Consider the following 20,912-nt stretch of genomic DNA (forward strand, 5'->3'; position numbering starts at 1 on the left):
TGCGCCGCGGAGCCTCCCGGATTTAAAGCGGCAGGACCCGATTAGCCGGGTAGAATGTGGGTGCCGGCGGCCGGCAGGGGTCACCGCAAGCTTCTTTCTATCCCTGCTCTCCAGCGTCCGGCGTCTCTGAAACCCCTGGCAGCCTGCAGAGAAACGATCTTTTCTTCGTCTCTCAGCTTATTTGGAGCTTTTTTTTTTTTTTTTTTTTTTTTTTAAACGGGTGGAGGAAGTGGCTTCTAGCGATGGACACACACAGTGCCATTTGATATTGCGAATGCTGGAGTCTGGTAATTGAGTAGACAGATGCTTGCTGGAGCTTCCAGTGAAACTTTATTTACAAAATCAGGCGCCAGTCCTTGGGCCCTCTTTTGCGGATATTTTTAAAATTACCTTAAATATTAATAAGCGTATTAAAATTGCCTTAAATGTTAGTTGTCTTAAATATTGTTAGATTAATATTAATTAATCTTGATTAGCGAGATTTTTAGCCTCCCATAAATTTTGCTCGTTGCTGTAATCTGGGTCCTGCTTGGCCCATCTATCCATCCTGGAGCAGAAAATCCTGAAGCATCTGGCCACCTAGATACTACCTGCGTCCTTCTGGGACTTTGTATTTACTTAAATTTTTGTTATATATATATATTTTTATATATATATATTTTTTATTTTTGAGAGACAGGGTGTCACTCTGTCACCCAGGCTGGAGTGCAGTGGCGGCATCGTGGCTCACTGCAGCCCTGAACTCTTGGGCTGCAGTGATCCTTCCACCTGGGTCTCCCAAGTGGCTAGGACAACAATGTGTGCCACCACGCCTGACCAATTTTATATGTTATATTATATTATATTATATTATATTATATTATATTATATTTATTTTGAGACGGAGTCTCGCTCTGTCACCCAGGCTGGAGTGCAGTGGCGCGATCGCAGTTCACTGCAACCTCAGCCTCCCGGGTTCAAGCAATTCTCCTGCCTCAGCCTCCCGAGTAGCTGGGACTACAGACACATACCACCACACCCAACTAATTTTTTGCATTTTCAGTAGAGATGGGGTTTCACCGTGTTAGCCAGGATGATCTCGATCTCCTGACCTGGTAATCCGCCTGCCTCACCCTCCCAAAGTGCTGGGATTACAGGCATGAGCCACTGCACCTGGCCTATATTATATTTATTTTGAGACAGGGTCTTACCCTGTCGCCCAGGCTGGAGTGCAGTGGTGCTATCTCAGCTCCCCAGCAACCTCTGCCTTCCGTCTTAAGCTGATCCTCCAGCCTCAGCCTCCCGAGTATCTGGGACTACTTTTTGTAGAGATGGCGTCCTGCTATGTTGCCCAGGCTGGTCTCAAATTCCTGGTCTCAAGTCCGGGGCTCAAGAGATCCTCCCAACTCGGTCTCCCAAAGTTCTTAGGATTACAGACTTGAGCTACTGTGCCTGGCTAGGGAATATTTTTGAAAGACGAGATCTTGCAGGCGAAAGGAGCAGGCAGCACAGATGAGAGGGTACATTTGAGTTGCTTTAAAAGGAAGGGCAAAATGTGGTGACCAGAGAGGAAAGTGAAAAGCTTTCCAGCAGGCTCAGGGCAGGAAAGGAGGGCCAGAACAGGGAATTATGTATACAGATATTGAGGTACAAATAAGATAAGTGGAATTTAAAAAAGAAAATAAGAAAAAGCACAATTCTTTTCTGGGCAATAGTAGCAGTTTGATGCTGGAAGCTATCTCAGAAGCTATGAAATTCAACCAGGGTCCTCAGAGAGCAGACTGGAAGTCAGGATGTGGGGATGTGACATGGGGCTGGCAGAGAGCAAGGGTGACAGTGCTTGTGCTTACTCTGAAGTGCCTGCTCTAGCTCAGTTCTGTGACTGCCCTGACATTTTCTCAATTGTGTGGTGAATTGATTTAAGTACTCCTTGTTTAGACCCTCTATTTAAGGCCTTTTTTGAACATTTTATGGAATCTCGTTCCCTTGGATCTACTTACTATGCAAAGAACAGTGTCTTATTTTCCCACGAGTTGATGCCACTCTCTTGTTTTGGCTGTTCAGAGATAATATGATGCTGGGTCAGTTTACATTTTCCCCTTCCCCGTTCCTGGTGTCTAGCTTGACTCATGAATTTGAGATTTGAGAACCAGGCACCTGCCCTGACTAACTGTGACTTTGGGGTTATTGAGCCTCAGTTTCTTAGTGTGTAGAATGGAAATATCAGTACCTTTCCACTTAATTCATGGCGCTATTTTGAGATAAAATTTAATTATTCTTTATTTTCTTCATTTTTTTTTTTTTTCCTAAGATGGCATCTCAATGTGTTGCCTAGGCTGGTCTTGAACTCCTGGGCTCAAGCAATCCTCCCACCTCGGCCTCCCAAAGTGCTGGGATTACAGCTGTCTGGCCTATTTTCTTTTTGAGGATTGATTTTGTATTTTATTTTATTTTTTTAGGACCACATATCTCCGTTTAGAAAATGTTAGCTTCTAATGTAGTGAATGCTTCAGAGGTATATTAGTTCGGTTTCACACTGCTATGAGGAATTGCCTGAGGCTGAATAATTTATAACATAAACAGGTTTAATTGACTCACAGTGCCCCATAACTGTGGAGGCCTCAGGAAACTTACAATCATGGCGGAAGGTGAAGGGGAAGCAAGGCACGTCTTACTTGGTGGCAGGAGAGAGAGAGAGAGAGAGTGTAGGGGAAACTGCCACTTTTTTTTTTTTTTTTTTTTTTTTTGAGACAGAGTCTCGCTCTGTTGCCCAGGCTGGAGTGCAGTGGCACAATCTTGGCTCACTGCCAGCTTGGCCTTCTGGGTTCAGGTCATTCTCCTGCCTCAGCCTCCCGAGTAGCTGGGACTACAGGAGCCCGCCACCACGCCCGGCTAATTTTTTGTCTATTTAGTAGAGACGGGGTTTCACCATGTTAGTCAGGATGGTCTGGATCTCCTGCTCTCAGGTAATCCACCCGCCTTGGCCTCTCCAAGTGCTGGGATTACAGGTGTGAGCCACTGTGCCTGGCCAGAAACTGCCACTTTTAAACCATCAGATCTCATGGAGAACTCCTTCACTATCACGAGACCACATGAGGGAAACCACTCCTATGATCTGATCACTTCCCACCAGGTCCTGCCCTCAACATGTGGGGATTACAATTCAAAATGAGATTTTGGTTGGGATACAGAGCCAAACTATATCAAGAGGTAATGGATTTTTAAAAAATTTCCTATCTCAAGTATATAATATTATGTAATTGTATTATATATATATAATATTGTATATTATCATCATTTGATATTTTGTTTGCCTTTCTTTGATTTTGTTTTTAATTGGCACATCATAATTGTACATACTCATGGGATACAGTGTGATGTTTCAATACGTGGTACATTGTGTGAAAATCAAATCAGAATATTTAGCATATCCATCACCTCTTATATTTATTATTTGTATTAGTTCCTTCACACTCTGCTAATAAAGACATACTTGAGGCTGGGTAACTTATAAAGGAAAAAGGTTTAATTTACTCACAGTTCAGCATGGCTGGAGAGGCCTCAGGAAACTTACAATTATGGCAGAAGGGAAAGCAAACACATCCTTCTTCACATGATGGCAAGAAGGAGAAGTGCTGTGCAAAAGTGGGGAAAGCCCCTTATAAAACCATCAGATCTCGTGAGAACTCACTCACTATCATAAGAACAGCAGCATGGTGGTAATTGCCCCCATGATTCAATTACCTCCCACAAGGTTCCTCCCACGACGCATGGGGATTATGGGAACTACAATTCAAGATGACATTTGGGTGGGGACACAGCCAAACTATATAATCATTTCTTTGTGATGAGAACATTCAATATTCTCTCTTCTAGCTATTTTAAAATATGTAATATTGTTAACCATAGTCACTCTACTGTGCAGTAGAACTCCAGACCTTATTCCTCCTATCTAACTATAACTTTGTACTTGTTGACCAACCTCTCTTTATTTTCTCTCTGTCCTACCCTCCCCAGCATCTGGTAGCCACTGTCCTACTAAGTACTTCTGTGAGATCAACTTCTTTGGATTCCACGTATGATCAAGATCATGAGGTGTTTGTCTTTCTATGCCTGGCTTATTTCACTTCACATAATGTCCTCCAGATTCATCCATGTTGTTGTGTATGACAGGATTTAATTATTTTTTATGGCTGAATAGTATTCCATTGTATCTATATACCACTTTTTCTTTTTTTGAGACAGATTCTTGCTCTATTGTCTAGGCTAGAGTGCAGCAGTGCAATCATGGCCCACTGCAGCCTGAAATTCCTGGGTTCAAGTGATCCTTCCACCTCAGCCTCCCCAGTAGCTAAGACTACAAGTGTGTGCCATCATGCCTGGCTAATTTTTAAATTTTCTGTAGAGACAGAGTCTTACTATTTTGCACAGGCTGGTCTTGAACTCCTGGTCTCAAGTGAGTCTCCCACCTTGGCCTCCCAAAGTTCTGGCAGTACAGGTGTGAGCCACCATACTCTGGCAGATTATTATCATTATTATTATTATTTAGCTTTTGAGTTCCTCATATATTCTGATATGAACCCCTTGTCAGATGTATGATTTGCAAATATTTTCTCCTGTTCTGCAACTTGTCTCTTCACTCCGTTGATTGTTTCCTTTGCTGTGCAGAAGCTTTTTAGTTTGAAATAATTCTATTTGTCTATTTTTCTTTTTGTTGCTTGTGCTTTTGGGGTCTTATCAAAAAAATCCTTGCTCAGAACAATGTCATGAAGCATTTCCCCTATGTTTTCTTCTACTAGTTTTATTGTTTCAGGTCTTACACTTAAGTCTTTAATCCATTTTGATTTGATTTTTGTATATGGTAAAATATACGGGTCTAGCTTTATTCTTCTGCATGTGGATATCCAATTTCCATCACCATGTATTGAAGAGACTGTCTTTTCTCCATTGTGCTTTCTTGGAACCTTTGTCGAAAATCAGTTGGCTCTAAGTATGTGAATTTATTTTTGTGTTCTCCATTCTGTCGCATTGGTCTGTGTGTCTGGTTTTTTGTCAGTATCATGTTGTTTTAGTTACTACAGCTTTGTAGTATATTTTGAAGTCAGGTAGTGTGATGCCTCCAGCTTTGTTCCTTTTGTTTCCTTTTCTGTTTTCCATTTTCTCTCAAAGACTGCCATGAATACCACCACTTTGAGAAAGGCAGGAAAGTGAATTTTTGTCCAGCTTAAACTTCTTATTTGCATATAGAATATTTTGAATGGGCTATAGATAGCTCCCTAGCACATCCATGAAGAAAGTACAGTATCTCTTCAGAATACCTTAATTAAGCATTGTTCTGATTCATGGTAGAAGAACAACTTGAAAGAACTGTAGCTTTGATGATGGCTAATTAAGAATGTTCCTAAAGCTGGGCGCAATGGCTCATACCTGTAATCCTAGCACTTTGGGAGGCCAAGGTGGGAGGATTGCTTGAGCCCAGGGGGTTGAGGCTGCAGTGAGCTGTAATTGCACCCCTGTACTCCAGGCTGGGCAACAGAAAAAAAAAAAGTGCCTGGTTGCATTAGCTATGAGGGGCATCTTTCTAAACATCACATTCTCTTCTCCCGACAAGCTCTTTTCAGAAGATGATTTCTGAATGCCCATTTCTGCCTCTTCATTAGCAGTGGCATCCACTTTATCCTTGCTCTTAATATTTTGTTATTGTTGTTATTATTCATGTACTCTTGTCTCCTTAAATACCTGGTTATTTTTTATCCTATGCCAGATGTTATTTGAAAAAAAAATGGTGGACAAATTTGAGGTTCAGGATTAAGTTCCTCTGGAAGGAATTATATTTGCTTTAGGAAGGCACCTAGGAGGCCTCATAATTCAGGATCATCTTAATCCAATTTCAGTGATTACAATGATTCAAAACTAGATTGTGTCCCTACAAGGGTATTCTATTTCTACTTCACCCTTATGCTTAAAATATGCTTAAAATGCAGCCCTTCAGGCCCCAGTCTCCGGTGGGGAGTTACCAGCACCTCTCTTCTACCCTTGGTTGGCTTTGACTCTCATTTTTCCATTTTCTTAGCCAGTCAAGACCATTATAAATCTTACTCAGACTCTCAGTTACCTGTTCTAGAATTGGCAAATGCTTCAGGGGAAAAGCAAGCCCAAAGACACCTCTCCAGATTCTCCTCTTCTTCATTATCTTAGCCTAGTTATTTTAAAGTGCCTTGCTAGTTCTTCTGTGCCTTTATGAGTTTTCAACAAATACATTTGTCTGGCTTTTGTAGATGTCCTCAGTGGGAAAATTACATAGCTCATCATTACCGGAATAGAAGTACTTTATGGAAAGTGGCAACTGTCTTTGGTGGGGAAATATATAAAAGGTGATATGTGGTCTGAATGTGCTCCAGAGTTCATGTGTTGAAACTTACTCATCAGTGTGAGAGTATTAAGAGGTGGAGGCCTTTAGGGAGTGAGTCAGTTATGAGGGCAGAGCCCTCATGAATGGGATTAATTACCTTACAAAAGGGCTTGAGAGAACTTGCATCTCTTTTATACATCTGCCATGTGAGGACAGTGTTTGTCACTCCTGGACACAGCAACAAGGCACCATCTTGGTAGCCGAGAGACCAGGCCCTCATCAGGCACTAAACCTGGTGGCACCTTGGTTTTGGACTTCCCAGTCCTCAGAACTGTGAAAAGTTTCTGTTGTTTATAAATTACCCAGTCTGAGGTATTTTGTTTTCGAAGTACAAATGGACTAAGATAGGTAGGTTTATGGGAATGAGTGCATGAAATCTCAACCTTAGGAAAGGATATAGGGTTGAAGTTCTAGGAAGGAAGCTTCGTCTTCTAAAGAAGATATAGGGTAGGTTGTGTAACAAAGAAAAATATGTTAGTTCCAACAAGATTGCAGTGCATTGATTTCTCTCCCATAGTAGTCCAGAAGAAGATAGTTTAGATTATTGGGGCAGCTCTGATCTACAAGCATCCAGGGACTTAGGCTTCATCTATCTTGTTGCACCACCATCCCCTAAGATGAGGTCCTCACCCTCACACTAGATACCATATCAATATTCTGGTTGGGAAGGAAAGAGGAAGAAGAAGGCAGCCAGATTTTTGCTTGCTTGCTTGTTTATTTTAAAGAATATAATCTGGAAGTTGAATGCATCACTTCCATCCACACATTATTGGTCCAAACCAATTATTTGCACAGCCATAGCTAGAGGCCAGAGAGGATTGGACGCATCACTTCTTGCTGGGAAACTGTATGACTTGCTAAAAGTTGTGACAGCATGTAGGGATGGCCAGTGATTGTAATGTAGGAAGAAGAGTAGCATAGACCCTGGGGAACAATTAGCAGTCTCCATCATGGACCCTGGTTAAGAGAGGTAGAGAATTACATCTAATTCCCACAGTGGGCTAAGGGGACAAACCCAGCCAGGAGAGACACCAATATGGCTTCATACATGAGGAGGGACACCTGATACTTCTGTGTGTTAAGGGAGGATGAATTCAAGTGGTGGTTGTCAAACTAGAGCATGCATCAGAATTATGTGGAAGGCTCATTAAAATATAGATTGCTGGCTGGGCATGGTGGCTCATGCCTGTAATCCCAGCACTTTGGGAGGCTGAAGCAGGTGGATTGCCTGAGCTCAGAGTTTGCGATCAACCTGGGCAACATGGTGAAACCCCGTATCTACTAAAATTAAAAAAAAAATGAGCTGAGCGTGGCAGCGTGCACTTGTAGTTCTAGCTACTTGGAAGGCTGAGGCAGAAGAATTACTTTAACTTGGGAGGCGGAGGTTGCACTGAGCTGAGATTGCGCCACTGCATTCCAGCCTATGCGACAGAGCGAGACTCCATCACTCACACACACACACACACACACACACACACACAAAAGGATTGCTGGCAAGATGGCTGAATAGAAACAACTCCAGTGTGCAGCTCCAAGGGAGATCGATGCAGAAGGTGGGTGATTTCTGCATTTCCAACTGAGGTATCTAGTTCATCTCATTGGGACTGGTTAGACAATGGGTGCAGCCCACAGAGGGCGAGCTGAAGCAGGGTGGGGTGTTGCCTCACCTGAGAAGTATAAGGGATTGGGGAACTCCCTTCCCTAGCCAAGGGAAGCCGTGAGGGTCTGTGCCGTGAGGAATGGTGCACTCTGGCGTAGATACTACGCTTTTCCCATGATCTTCACAACCCGCACAGCAGGAGATTCCCTCTGGTGCCTAGGCCATCAGGGCCCTGGATTTCAAGCATAAAACTAGGTGGTCATTGGGGTAGACACTGAGCTAGCTGTAGGAGTTTTTTTTTTTTTCATACCCCAGTGGCACCTGGAATGCCAGCAAGAGAGAACCATTCACTCCCCTGGAAAGGGGGCTGAAGCCAGGGAGCCAAGTGGACTAGCTCAGCAGATCCCACCCCCACAGAGCCCAGCAAGGTAAGATCCACTGGCTTGAAATTCTTGCTGCCAGCACAACAATCTGAAGTCAACCTGGGATGCTCGAGCTTGGTGGGGGGAAGGGCGTCCACCATTACTGAGGCTTGAGTAGGTAGTTTTCCCCTCACAGTGTAAACAAAGCCACCAGGAAGTTTGGACTGGGTGGAACCCACCACAGCTCTGCAAATCCGGGCTGTAACCAGACTGCCTCTCTAGATTCCTGCTCTCTGGGCAGGGCATCCCTGAAAAAAAGGCAGCAGCCCCAGTCAGGGGCTTATAGATAAAATCCCCATCTCCCTGGGACAGAACAACTGGGGGAAGGGGCAGCTGTGGGTGCAGCTTCAGTGACTTAAACGTTCCAGCCTGCCGACTCTGAAGAGAGCAGCTGATCTTCCAGCACAGTGTTCGAGCTCTGCTAAGGGTCAGACTGCCTTCTCAAGTGGTTCCTTGACCCCTGTGTCTCCTGACTGGGAGACACCTCCCATCAGGGGCCGACAGACACCTCATACAAGAGAGCTCCGGCTGGCATCTGGCAGGTGCCCCTCTGGGATGAAGCTTCCAGAGAAAGGAATAGGCAGCAGTCTTTGCTGTTCTGCAGCCTCCGCTGGTGATACCCAGGCAAACAGGGTCTGGAGTGGATCTCCAGCAAACTCCAGGAGACCTGCAGCAGAGGGGCCTGACTGTTAGAAGGAAAACTAACAAACAGAAAGGAATAACATCAACATCAACAAAAAGGATGTCCACTCAGGGACCCCATCCAAAGGTCACCAACATCAAAGACCAAAGGTTGATAAATCCATGAAGATGCGGAGAAACCAGTGCAAAAAGGCTGAAAATTCCAAAACCCAGAATGCCTCTTCTCCTCCAAGGGATCACGACTCCTCGCCAGCATGGGAACAAAACTGGACGGAGAATGAGTTTGATGAACTGACAGAAGTAAGCTTCAGAAGGTGGGTAATAACAAACTCCTCCGAGCTAAAGGAGTATGTTCCAACCCAATGCAAAGAAGCTAAGAACCTTGAAAAAAGGTTAGAGGAATTGCTAACTAGAATAACCAGTTTAGAGAAGAACATAAATGACCTGATGGAGCTGAAAAACACAGCACGAGAACTTCATGAAACCTACATAAGTATTAACAGCCAAATTGATCAAACGGAAGAAAGGATATCAGAGACTGAAGATCAACTTAGTGAAATCAAGTGAGAAAACAAGATTGGAGAAAAAAGAATGAAAAGGAATATGGGACTATGAAATCCAAGAATTATGGGACTGTGTGAAAAGACCAAATCTACATTGATTGGTGTACCTGAAAGTGATGGGGAGAATGGAACCAAGTCGGAAAATACTCTTCAGAATATTATCCAGGAGAACTTCCCCAACCTAGCAAGACGGCCAACATTCAAATTCAGGAAATACAGAGAACACCACAAAGATGCTCCTCGAGAAGAGCAACTGCAAGACACATGATCGTCAGATTCACCAAGGTTGAAATGAAGGAAAAAATGTTAAGGGTAGCCAGAAGGAAAGGTCAGGTTACCCACAAAGGGAAGCCCATAAGACTAACAGCAGATCTCTGCAGAAATCCTACAAGCCAGAAGAGCGGGGGCCAATATTCGACATGCTTAAAGAAAAGAATTCTTAAAGAAAAGAATTTTCAACCCAGAATTTCACATCCAGCCAAACTAAACTTCATAAGTGAAGGAGAAATAAAATCCTTTACAGACAAGCAAATGCTAATTTTGTCACAACCAGGCCTGCCTTACAAGAGCTCCTGAAGGAAGCACTAAACATGGAAGGAACACCCAGTACCAGCCACTGCAAAAACATACCAAGTAAAGACCATCAACACTATGAAGAAACTGCATCAACTAACGGCAAAATAACCAGCTAGCATCATAATGACAGGATCAAATTCACACATAACATATTAACTTAAATATAAATGGGCTAAATGCCGCAATTAAAAGACACAGACTGGCAAATTGGATAAAGAGTCAAGACCCATCAGTGTGCTGCATTGAGGAGACCCATTTCATGTGCAAAGATACACATAGACTCAAAATAAAGGGATGGAGGAATATTTGCCAAGCACATGGAAAGCAAAAAAAAGCAAGGGTTGCAATCCTAGTCTCAGATAAAACACTCTTTAAACCCACAAAGATCAAAAGAGACAAGGACATTAAATAATGGTAAAGGGATCAATGCAACAAGAAGAGCTAACTATCCCAAATATATATGCAGCCAATACAGGAGCACCCAGATTCATAAAGCAAGTTCTTAGAGACCTACAAAGAGACTTAGACTCCCACACAATAATAATGGGAGACTTTAACACCCCACTGTCAATATTAGATCAACGATACAGAAAATTAACAAGGATATTCAAGACTTGAACACAGCTCTGGACTAAATGGACCTAAGAGACATCTACAGAACTCACCACTCCAAATCAACAGAATATACATTCTTCTCAGCACCACATCACACTTATTCTAAAATTGACCACATAATTGGAAGTAAAACACTCCTTAGCAAATGTAAAAGAATAGAAATCATAACAAACAGTCTCTCAGACCACAGTGCAATAAAATTAGAACTCAGGATTAAGAAACTCACTAAAAATTGCACAACTACATGAAAACTGAACAACCTGCTCCTGAATGACTACTGGGTAAATAATGAAGTTAAGGCAGAAATAAATAAGTTATTTGAAACCAATGAGAACAAAGACACAATGTACTATAATCTCTGGGACACATTTAAAGTAGTGTTTAGAGGGAAATTTCTAGCACTAAATGCCCACAAGAGAAAGCATAAAAGATCTAAAATCGACACTGTAACATCACAATTAAAAGAACCAGAGAAGCAAGAGTAAACAAATTCAAAAGCTAGTGTAAGACAAGAAATAGCTAAGATCATAGCAGAACTGAAGGAGATAGAGACATGAAAAACCCTTCAAAAAATCAATGAATCCAGGAGCTGGTGTTTTAAAAAGATCAACAAAATAGATAGACAACTAGTCAGACTAACAAAGAAGAAAAGAGAGAAGAATCAAATAGATGCAATAAATGATAAAGAGGATATCACCACTGATCCCACAGAAATACAAAATACAAATATCACCACTGATCCCACCACTGATCCCATGAGAGAATACTATAAACACCTCTATGCAAATAAACTAGAAAATCTAGAAGAAATGACCAGGCGCGGTGGCTCACACCTGTAATCCCAGCACTTCGGGAGGCCGAGGCGGGTGGATCATAAGGTCAGGAGATTGAGACCATCCTGACTAACATGGTGAAACCCCGTCTCTACTAAAAATGCAAAAAATTAGCTGGGTGTGGCAGAAGGTGCCTGTAGTCCCAGCTGCTCGGGAGGCTGAGGCAGGAGAATGGCGTGAACCTGGGAGGCGGAGCTTGCAGTGAGCAGAGATTGCACCACTGCACCCCAAGCTGGGTGACAGAGCGAGACTCTGTCTCAAAAAAAAAAAAAAAAAAAAAAAAAATCTAGAAGAAATGGATAAATTCCTGGACACATACACCCTCCCAGGTCTAAAACAGGAAGAAGTAGAATCCCTGAATAGACCAATAACAAGTTCTGAAATTGAGGCAGTAATTAATAGCCTACCAACCAAAAAAAGTCCAGGACTAGACGGATTCACAGCCAGATTCTACCAGAGATACACAAAGGAGCTGGTACCATTCCTTCTGAAACTATTTCAAACAATAGAAAAAGAGGGAATCCTCCCTAACTCATTTTATTAGGCCAGGATCATCCTGATACCAAAACCTGGCAGAGACACAACAAAAAAAGAAAATTTCAGACCAATATCCCTGATAAACATTGATGCGAAAATCCTCAATAAAATATTGGCAAACTGAATCCAGCAACACATCAAAAAGCTTAGTCACCATGACCAAGTCGGCTTCATCCCTGGGATGCAAGACTGGTTTAGCATACACAAATCAATAAATGTAATCCATCACATAAACAGAACCAACGACAAAACCACATGATTATCTCAATAGATGCAGAAAAGACCTTCGACAAAATTCAACAGCCCTTCATGCTAAAAACTCTGAATAAACTAGGTATTGATGGAACGTATCTCAAAATAATAAGAGCTATTTATGACAAACCCACAGCCAATATCATACTGAATGGGGAAAAACTGAAAGCATTCCCTTTGAAAACTGGCACAAGACAAGGATGTCCTCTCTCACCACTCCTATTCAACATAGTGTTGGAAGTTCTGGCCAGGGCAATCAGGCAAGAGAAAGAAATCAAGGGTATTCAAATAGGAAGAAAGGAAGTTAAGTTGTCTTTGTTTGCAGATGACATGATTGTATATTTAGAAAACCCCATTGTTAGAATGGTGATCATTAAAAAGTCAAGAAACAACAGATGCTGGAGAGGATGTGGAGAACTAAGAATGCTTTTACACTGTTGGTGGGAGTGTAAATAAGTTCAACCATTGTGGAAGACAGTGTGACAATTCCTCAAGAATCTAGAACCAGAAATACCATCTGACCTAGCAATCCCATTACTAGGTATATACCCAAAGGATTATAAATCATTCTACTATAATGACACATGCCCACGTATGTTTATTTCAGCACTGTTCACAATGGCAAAGACTTAGAACCAACCCAAATGATCATCAGTGATAGACTAGATAAAGAAAATGTGGCACATATACACCATGGAATACTATGCAGCCATAAAAAGGGCTGAGCGCATCTCCTTTGCAGGGACATGGATGAAGCTGGAAACCATCATTCTCAGCAAACTAACACAAGAACAGAAAACCAAACACTGCATGTTCTCACTCATAAGTGGGAGTTGAACAATGAGAAAACATGGACACAGGGAGGGAAACATCACACACCAGGGCCTTTTGGGGAGTGGGGAGCTAGGGGAGGGATAGCATTAGGAGAAATACCTAATGTAGATGACGGGTTGATGGGTGCAGCAAACCACCATGGCATGTGTATACCTATGTAACAAACGTACAAGTTCTGCACATGTATCCCAGAACTTAAAGTGTAAATACACACACACACACACATAGATAGATAGATAGATGGATAGATAGATAGATAGATAGATAGATAGATAGATAGATAGAAAGATAGACAGACAGATAGATAGATAGATTGCTGAGTGTCATGCCCTGGACTTTTTTTTTTTTTTTTTTTTTTTGAGACAGGATCTTTCTCTGTTGCCCATGCTGCAGTGCAGTGGCACTTTCATAGCTCACTATAACCTTGAACTCCCAGGCTCAAGTGATTCTCCTACCTCAGCCTCCTGAGTAGCTAGGACTACAGGTGCATACCACCATGCCTGGCTAATTTTTTTTTTTTTTTTTTTTTGAGAGATTGGGTCTTCCTATGTTGTTGCCCAGGTTAACCTCAAACTCTTGGCCTCAAGTGATTATCTTGCCGTGGCCTTCAATGTGCTGGATTATAGGTGTGAGTTACGGGCACCTGGGCTCCTCTGGATTTTTGATTCGGTAGGTCTGGGACAGATCTGGGAATTTTTTTTTTTTTTTTTTTTTTTTGTGATGGAGTCTCACTCTGTCACCCAAGCTGGAGTGCAGTGGCCCAATCTCAGTTCACTGCAAGCTCCGCCTCCCGGGTTCACGCCATTCTCCTGCCTCAGCCTCCCGAGTAGCTGGGACTACAGGCGCCCGCCACCATGCCTGGCTAATTTTTTTTTGTTTTGTTTTGTATTTTTAGTAGACACGGGGTTTCACCATGTTAACCAGGATGGTCTCGATCTCCTGACCTCGTGGTCCGCCCGCCTCAGCCTCCCAAAGTGTTGGCATTACAGGCTTGAGCCACTGCGCCCAGCCTAGAATTTTTATTTCTAACAATTTTCCAAATGATGCTGATGCAGCTGCTTCAGGGATGAAACTTTAAGAACACCGCATCTTGTGCTGAATTAGCTTGTATTGGATTTGCTTCTACGAGTTGATGAAAAGGAATATGTATAACAATAATATAATCGAACTCGACATTTTCAGCTGCAGGATTCTAGAATCCTTCACCATTGTATTATTGAGGGGATCATTGAAGTCTAGGTAAACTCCTTAACATGGATGAACATAATCACTTCACTTTTTGATTTCTTAATACCTGCTTTCTTTCTCCCTTGTTAATCCCAGTAGAATATCCTGGAAAGCCAGTTAAAGCTCCTCACTTGAAGAATCACTGATTAGCAGATTTCAGTGTGTGCTTACTTCAGAAAGACGTGTGCAGCATATTATTTTTATAGCTTTTAATTCATACTTTAATGAGAATTTTATGAATATAGGTAGGTCTTGGTTCTTCAGTACAAGATAGGGCATGATTTGTTTAATTGATTCCCTTATTTATTTATTTATTTATTGATTTTTTTGAGATGGAGTCTCGCTCTGTCACCCAGCTTGGGGTGCAGTGGTGCAATCTCTGCTCACTGCAAGCTCCGCCTCCCGGGTTCACGCCATTCTCCTGCCTCAGCCTCCCGAGTAGCTGAGACTACAGGCGCCTGCCTCCACGCCCGGCTAATTTTTTTGTATATTTAGTAGAGACGCGGTTTCACCGTGTTAGCCAGGATGGTCTCAATCTCCTGACCTAGTGATCCACCCGCCCCAGCCTTCCAAAGTGCTGAGATTACAGGCGTGAGCCACCACTCCCAGCCCCCTTTTTTAATTTTAAGAGATTGAATTTTTTAAGTAACTGAATTCCCATATTAGCTACAGAATGGAATTAAAAACAAGGACAGATCAACTTGAAAATGATTATGTCAGACCAGGCTCGGTGGCTCATGCCTGTAATCCCAGCACTTTGGGAGGCCAATTTGGGTGGATCAGCTGATGTTGGGAGTTGGAGACCAGCCTGACCAGCATGGAGAAACCCCATCTCTACAAAAAATACAAAATTAGCCAGGCGTGATGGTGCATTTCTGTAGTCCCAGCTACGTGGGAAGTGGAGGCTTGAACCCGATTTGCTTGAACCGGAAAGGCAGAGGTTGCAGTGAGCCAAGATCTTGCCATTGCACTCCAGTCTGGGCAACAAGAGCGAAACTCCATCTCAGAAAAATAAAAATTAAAAAAAAAAAATTATGCCTTCCGGGGAAATTACTAAAATGGATAGAATCTATAGGTTTCATTTTTGATGACTGGCATCTGCAACTTAGCTGAGGTTGGGTCGTTTTATTTCCAATTTCAGTTGCATTTAGCAGGCAAGGGGGAGAGGTGATCCTTTACTCCTTGTTATCGAAATCGTTCCGAAGTGGGATAGTAGAGGACAGAACTGGAAAAACAGGAAGGAGCCCAAGTGTGAAGGAAACAAAAAAGGTGGCACTAACAGGGACAGAAGCAAGGCCCAGGGCGTCATGTCCCAAGCAGCAGGTGGCTAGTCCTGTGCTGTTCTTTTCTCAAGCATAGAGAATCCAATCTGGTGGAAACGAGTTGGAGATGCAGTTTCAAGAGAAAACTTGCCGAGTGTCTTGATGTTAGATACTGAGGCAGATCACTACAATCATTATATCAAAAGTTCAGGCAAGGAATCTGAATAGATAGAAAAGCCAAGAGACCTAGACAGGAGGTCAGGTGGGACTGTAGCCACCACCCAATACTGTCCCTGAAGCATTCAGGGAATTGGATCTCACTTGAGGAGAAGTAACTGTCAGTTCAAACTCTACTAGTTTTGTGGGGAAGCACATTATAGAGAGGGGCAGGGTGGCTTCTGGGCAGTTAGATGCTGTTTCAAACAAGTAGGTGACACTGCCTGGACTAAAAAAGTGACTCTTTCTGGTGCTGAAGTCTTTGGGGCACCCAGGCTGAGTCAGAAAGGCCCTACCCTTAAAGCTACCCATCCAGAACACCCTGATGAAATGGAAGACCTCAAATCCCAGGAAGACTTGAGAGGCTTTTCCTCTAAAAAGTGGTGCACTGATTGATTGATTGATTGATTGAAATAGGGTCTCACTCTGTCACCCAGGCTGGAGTACAGTGGCATAATCATAGCTCATTGCAGCCTTGACATCCTCAGTTTAAGTGATCTTCCTGCCTCCCAAGTAAGTGGGATCACAGGTGTGCGCCACCACACCTGGCTAATTTTTTTAATTTAAAAAAGTTTTTGTAGAGACGAGGTCTCACTATGTTGCCCAGGTTGGTCTTGAACTCCTGAGCTCAGGTGATCCTTCTGCCTCAGCCTCCCAAAGTACTAGGATTACAGGCATGAGCCACTGCACCCATTCGTTTGGGCCAACTTTTCCCATTTGGAATGAGTGTATTTACCCAATGCTTGTACCCCCATTGTATTTAGGAGGTAACTAACTTGCTTTTGATTTTACAGGCTCTTAGGTGCTCTTAGGTCCGTTGTCTCAGATGAGACTTTGGACTGTGGACTTTTGAGTTAATGCTGAAATGAGTTGACTTTGAGGGACCATTGGGAAGGCTTGGTTGGTTTTGAAATGTGAGGACATGAGATTTGGAAGGGGCTAGGGGTGGAATGATATGGTTTGACTGTGTCCCCACCCAAATCTCACCTCAAATTGTAATAATCCCCACATGTCAAAGGTGGGACCAAGTAGAGATAATTAAATCATGGAGGTCATTTCCCTCATACTGTTCTCTTGACAATGAATAAGTCTCATGATATCTGATGGTTTTATAAAGGAGAGTTCCCCTGCACATGCTCTCTTGCCTGCTGCCATGTAAGACATGCCTTTGCTCCTCCTTTGTGTTCCACCACGAATGTGAGGCCTCCCCAGCCATGTGGAGCTGTGAGTCCATTAAGCTTTTTTTCCTTTATAAACTACCTAGTCTCAGGTAGGTCTTTATTACAGCATGAGAACAGACTAATATACTGCTATAACAAATTACTGTAGACTGGATGGCTTATAAACAATGGAAATTTATTTCTCACAATTCTGGAGGCTGTGGGAAATAAATCAGGGTGCCAGCATGGTCAGGTTCTGGGGAGGGCCCTCTTGCAGGTTGCAGGCTGCTTTCTTCCTATTTTATCTCACATGAAGCAAAGACAGTGAGAAAGCTCTCTGGGGTTCCTTTTGTAAGGACACTAATCCCATTCATGAGGACTCTACCCTCATGACCTAATTACCTCCTGAAGACCTTACCTCCTAATACTATCATGGTGGGGGTTAGGATTTCAACATACGAATTTTGGGAGGACACAGACATTTAGTCCATTGCAAACCCCTTTGAGTCAGTAACTGTCCAGTTGTGAGAAATTAAAAGAGAACAATCATGTGTCTCTAGGGGCAAAACTCAGGTGAGAGGGGAAATTCGGTGTGGCTCTGGAATCCTACATCAGCAAAGTGGCTCCATCTATACCTCAGCCCTTTCTATTCACTCTTATTTAACTTTATAACAGTAGTTCATTTTATTTTTTTTCATTTTACGGATGAGGAAACAGAGTCAGAGAGAGGCCAAATAACCTGCCCTAAGTCCCACAGGCAGCAGGCGAAGCTAGAATTGAACCCAAGTGGTCTAGCTCCAGCAGCTGAGCTGTTTGTCACTGAGCTATGCCGTCTCTCTGTATCTTCATCCTCCTGTCCTTACCAGTGGAGTGGATCCTTCTTGTCTACATTTAAACACGCCTCATCTTGCCATCTTAAATGCAGCCCTCCCTTGACCAGATATCTGCCTGCTGCTAATTCCCCCTCTCTGCCTTTTACCGACACAGATTTGAAGGAGCTGACCACTTGTATTATCTGTTTCCTTACCTCTCCCACAGTGCTCACTTCACTCCAGGCTGATTTCACCTCCCACCATTCAGCCACATCCACTGCTGCTAAGGTCACCATAACATCTCTGGTGCTGAATCCGATGGAGATTTTTTGGTCATCATGTTGTACATCTCCTCTTGGCAGTTTCCAGTATTGTGATTTCCTGTCTCCTTGAGACTGTCTCATCTCTTAGCTTGGATAACTCTCAGTTTTCATCCTACCTCTTTAGTCTTCCTCCTTAACTCTTCTGCTTGGCTAATATTCTTCTATGAAACCTTTACATATTGCAGTGACTCATGCCTCATCCCTGATCTCCCTTCTCTTCTAAATCTACCCCTTTTCCCTAAATAAGCTTATCTCCACCCATGACCACATTTACCATGTACACCCTGAGGATCCAAGTGTGTACCTCTAGATGACATCAGGACCCTTTGGTATAAGTTTCAGAGCCTCTGCTACTTGTCTTTTACAGAGCTTTTTATGCATGTGATTATTTAATTATGTAAATAGTTGTTTAAGGCCAGCCCATCTGATAGAATGTTGAGCTCCATGTGGGCAGAGGCTGCCCCAGTGTGGCTGTCTGCCCTGCTCCCAGCACCCAGCACCATCTCTTGCCTCTAAGCGGGGCTCAAATAAATGAATTAATGACTTACCATCTTCAGAATGTTCAACCCCATCTCTTTTATTGTTTGTTACATACAATTTTATCTGAGATGTTTAGAATGCTAACAAAAGAAAAAGTAGTTTATGCTAATGTGGTCTGTGTGACTACTGTATTACCAGTATCAAAAATAAGTGAGTTTTTTGGATATTTCTTTATATTACGTTAAGTTCTGGGATACATGTGCAGACCGTGCAGGTTTGTTACATACGTATACGTGTGCCATGGTGGTTTGCTGCACCTATCAACCCATCATCTAGGTTTTAAGCCCCACATCTATTAGGTATTTGTCCCAATGCTCTCCCTCCCCTTGCCCCCATCCCCTGACAGGCCCCAGTGTGTGATGTTCCCCTCACTGTATTCATGTGTTCTCATTATTCAATTCCCACTTATGAGTCAGAACATGTGGTGTTTTGTTTTCTGTTCCTGTGTTAGTTTACTGAGAATGATGGCTTCCAGCTTCATTCATGTCCCTGCTAAAAAGAAGTGATTTTACACAAAAAGATGCTCAACATCGTTAGCCATCAGGGATATGCAAAACAAAACCACAATGAAGTACTACTTCACACTCACTAAGATGGCTATAGCTAAAAAGACAGTAACAAGTATTGGGAAGAATGCAGAGAAACTGGAACTCTCATACCCTATTGGAGGAAATGGAAAATGGTGCATCTGCTTTGGGAAGACAGTCTGGAAGTTCCTCAATATGTTAAACATGGAGTTGCCTTATGACCCAGCAATTCCACTTCAGTTCCACCAAAGAGAAATGAAGACATAGGTCCGCACACAAACTTGTACACATATGTTTGTATCAGCATTATTTGTAATAGTTAAAAAGTAGAAACAATCCAAGCATTCAGCCACTGATAAATGGATAATTAAAATGTAGTGTGTCCTTACAATGGAATATTACTTAGTGATAAAAATAAATGAATTATATATGCTACAACATGGATGAATCTTGAAAGCATTACGTTAAAGGAAAGCAGCCAGTCACAAAGGACCGTGTATATATTGTGTGATTCTATTTGTATGAAATATAGAATAGGCAAAACAGGCAAATCTGTAAAGAAAGTAGAGTCATGATTTTCTAGAATCAGTGGAGTTTGGGGAAATGGGGGGTGACTGCTGATGGGCATGTGGTTTCTTTTGGGGTGATGAACACGATCTAGAATTCATTGTGGTGTTCTTACACGTCTCTGTGAACATACTAAACACCACTGAATGGTACACTTCAAGTGGGTGAATTGTATGGTATGTGAACTATATCTCAAAAAAGTTGTTTTTTAAAAAGGAAAGGAAATGGTTTACTTTTGAGGGTAAATTGAAAGCTCCCCACCCAGATATTATTAACTACAGTTAATATAACAGCAGTACAGAGCACTGACCCTGCCATCTGCGTGTATCTTCATTCTGATATTCCTCTATCCATCTTGTATCCCTTGATTTTGCTCCTTTTTTTTTTTAACTGATAGAGTTGATAATTTTATTTTCACATTTCACAATACAAATGAAAACTGCACTTTTTCTGGTCCCACTTCTCCCCTCCAATACCATTCTCTTTTTGATAGGAAGGAGGAGCAAGTCTTCTTTGTCATGCTGTTAAGAAAACACCCTGAGTCACAGCACCATGATCTCCCAGTGAAGCAGAACAAGTAATATAAAACTGATCTAAAGAGGCTTGCCTCTATTCTTATCTGTCTGGTCAAGTCATTTGGGGCCAAGTGGGCACCATTGTGGGAGGGTGGGAGGACTCATCACTGGCGGCCCAGGCATCATTGGCATGTGGCCTCCTGTATTAGTCTGTTCTCATGCTGCAGATAAACACATACTTGAGACTGGATAATTTATAAAGGAAAAAGGTTTAATGGACTCACAGTTTCATATGGCTAAGGAGGCCTCATAATCATGGTGGAAGACAAAGGAAGAGCAAAGGCATGTCTTACATGGCAGCAGGCAAGAGAGCGTGTGTGGGGGAACTCTCCTTTACAAAACTGTCAGATCTCGTGAGACTTATTCACTCCCACCGGGTCCCTCCCACCTCATGTGAAGATTATTACAACTCGAGGTGAGATCTGAGTGGGGACACAG

At 42.6% G+C, this 20,912-nt stretch overlaps 1 long non-coding RNA gene and 1 pseudogene across 2 annotated transcripts in view; one reads left to right on the forward strand and one right to left on the reverse strand.

Moving 5' to 3' along the window:
* LOC106997043 (uncharacterized) lies at positions 1-20,670 on the forward strand. The gene is made up of 4 exons (XR_001443150.3): positions 1-56; positions 2,946-3,189; positions 3,997-4,074; positions 20,393-20,670. It is a non-coding gene; the product is annotated as an uncharacterized LOC106997043 (long non-coding RNA).
* LOC114676282 (U1 small nuclear ribonucleoprotein C-like) overlaps positions 20,515-20,912 on the reverse strand; it is a 7,814-nt pseudogene continuing 7,416 nt past the window's right edge. Inside the window, exon 2 of the transcript XR_013413600.1 lies at positions 20,515-20,611. The product of XR_013413600.1 is annotated as a U1 small nuclear ribonucleoprotein C-like (transcript). The remainder of the gene's footprint in view (positions 20,612-20,912) is intronic.

This window comes from Macaca mulatta, chromosome 2 (assembly GCF_049350105.2).
Source record: "Macaca mulatta isolate MMU2019108-1 chromosome 2, T2T-MMU8v2.0, whole genome shotgun sequence".
Classification (NCBI taxonomy): Eukaryota; Metazoa; Chordata; class Mammalia; order Primates; family Cercopithecidae; genus Macaca; species Macaca mulatta.